This window comes from Cicer arietinum, chromosome 5 (assembly GCF_000331145.2).
Source record: "Cicer arietinum cultivar CDC Frontier isolate Library 1 chromosome 5, Cicar.CDCFrontier_v2.0, whole genome shotgun sequence".
NCBI lineage: Eukaryota > Viridiplantae > Streptophyta > Magnoliopsida > Fabales > Fabaceae > Cicer > Cicer arietinum.
Window position 1 is genome coordinate 49,433,064 of NC_021164.2, and position 2,736 is coordinate 49,435,799.

Sequence of the window (2,736 nt, forward strand, 5' to 3'; positions counted from 1 at the left end):
TTTTATTTATAAAAAAAGATTAGTATTTTGTCATGTATATATATATATTTTGTATTGTTTATATTTCTTAATTTTGTCTCAAAAAATTGTAAATGTGTATATGTATATTTCTATCATCTTATATAACATTTGTCTTAATAACTCTGATAAAAGATACTCATAGTTTTTATGTGTATTGTAATTTTTTGTTTGTAATGGAAAAATTATTTTTCTTTAGTATTTTGTGAGTAGTACTAAAATGAAAGATATTTTGCCCACTTGATACAGCAATATTTATATGAATTCTTAAATGTCATGTATTTCATATAAATAACATAGGTTGAATAATAAAAATAAAAATTCATTATTAAGTTACTTACTCATCTTTACATTTACTAATTTACTTATTTTATATATGTCTATGTCCATTATTTTAAAAATTCTTATTTCATCTAATCTAATTATTTATTTATTTTTTAATAATTATCGTTTTTATTTGTTTAAAATTAAAAGTATTATTTTATAATAAGTTTTTTGGAAAGAAATAAGATTCTTTGTAGAATTCAAAAATAAAGCATGGCGTTGGAGTAATACTTTTCATTAATAACATTAAACATATAAGAAAGTAGTTTTTAAGTTAAGTTATAATTAAATGTTTTTTAATTTTAAATTATTGGAGTCATACTTTATTTTAAGTTAAGTTATAATTTTAAATTTATATATATATATATATATATATATATATATATATATATATATATATAAACAAATATAAATTTATTTATTAAAATCGTTGTTTCCGTGCGACGCACGGTTTACAAACTAGTTATATTTTAATTAAACTCTTTCCAAAGAGAATGGTATTTTTTTAATGGCTAAAAAAGAATCGATCTGTTATTATAACTTTTTTTGTTATTATTTATCTAGTTTATTTTCTCACTCTTATAATTTGTAAAAAAACATGTTTCTAAATAATCATAAAGCTCCCATAACCTCTCAAAAGAGAATAAAAAGTTATGGAAAACAAATCACATAATACAAAAATGAAATCTTATGTTTTAGAGATGTATTGTCTCTAAGTCCTATCTTGTAAGAAATTGAGGGGTGTTTTCTTCTTGAAATAAAAGGTTTATATTATTTTGAATGGTGTTTTAAAAATCTTGGCCAAGAGTGTTTAAAAAATAGGGAATTGATGTACATGTTGTAACAGTTGCTGATAAAACTTGTGAGTGTTCAAAGTAAATTATAAAGAAAGAGATTTCATTCTTTGAATTGAGACTGAATATAAATGATTGTGTTTTTTTTTCTCCTCTTATCTAATTTAATATTTGTATTATTTATCATACCATATTGAATCACTACAAAAAAATTGACTTATCGTGACATACAAATTTTGTCACTAAAAGTAAACAATTGTAGGTAAAGGTCAATAATACTTTGAGTGACACTCAAAATTAGTGTCAACTTTAAGGGGGCGTTCTGCTACACTTTGAGGAGTGTCACTACATGTTCTGAGGATTGTCACTAAATGTTTTTGACATTGTCTCTCACTAAAAATAAGATAAATATAAATAAAAAATTGATCTATTCCTACGGCATTGTCTGTCACTAAACCTTATTATTATTTATTAAATCAAATTTATTTTATTTTATCTCTCTACTAATTGTAATTCTAAATTATTAATACCAGTAAATTAAATTTAAATTTTTAATTTATTTTTATCAACTAATGTCATTAAAACATACCGTAAAATATAATTTAATTTTATTAATTCTATTAAAACTTATAATAAATAGTTATTTTACTCTAAAAGATTATAAACTTTCAACAGAAGATATAATAAATTTCTTAACATTTATTGTGATAAATTGCAAACTAATTTTATATAGAACTAATCATCTTCCTAAACAAAATATTTGATAAATACTCCAAAAATTTTTGGTTATGAATATAAAAGTAAATAATAGAATATGGGATCCAAATCCAACCAAAAGAGTAAGTTGGCTCTATGCTAAACCTTAAATGACTCCCTTGAGCTCTCCAGTTTGCATTGTGTATTGGCAGTGCTGGGACGAGATCGGTGCCACCTAAACTGCCTCTAACATTGAAGCTAAGTCATCATAAGAGGGACCCTTGTGTTTATTAGCAGCAAGCAGAATTGTTTGCAAGATTTGCAGGGGATCCCCATGGCTTACAACCAAAATTGCACATCTGCAGAATGTGGAACATAATATAATAGTCATACATTAATCATATAATACATTGCTGACACTGTCCTATAAGATTGAACTATCAAAATTGAGATTTATAAAAGAAATTTCTACCATACATGCATGATACAAGTTGATCCAAAATGCTAATTTTTGTTGATTTATAAGGCCTTTCAAATCAACTGTCTGAAGATTGCTCATCAAGATCCTATACACCACAAGACACAAATTAAAATATTATTCTGATTTTGAACCACTTTAATTATTATTGTCTAATAGAACTTGCAAACTTCTCAATAATTGTTCTTCTCATTAGAAATTTAGAAGTATACTAATACTATAATGTTTTAAATAAATGTTTGCAATCGCATCTTAATCTGCAACATAAAAATTGAAGTCACATCAGCCACATTTGACCATGATTCTTTATAATATCAAAAAATTCTAATGTGACTGCTATTTAAAATCCTACAACATACATTCATTATTCATGACATACCTTAACTTTCTTAGTAATGGAACAGAGGAAGGGCTTGAGATGAACTT

The 2,736-nt window shown here is 24.3% G+C and overlaps 1 long non-coding RNA gene across 1 annotated transcript; it reads right to left on the reverse strand.

Moving 5' to 3' along the window:
- Positions 1-1,883: 1,883 nt before the first annotated feature.
- LOC101510273 (uncharacterized) lies at positions 1,884-2,736 on the reverse strand. The gene is made up of 3 exons (XR_189809.4): positions 2,690-2,736; positions 2,310-2,398; positions 1,884-2,191 (listed from the first exon to the last, which is right to left on the reverse strand). It is a non-coding gene; the product is annotated as an uncharacterized lncRNA (long non-coding RNA).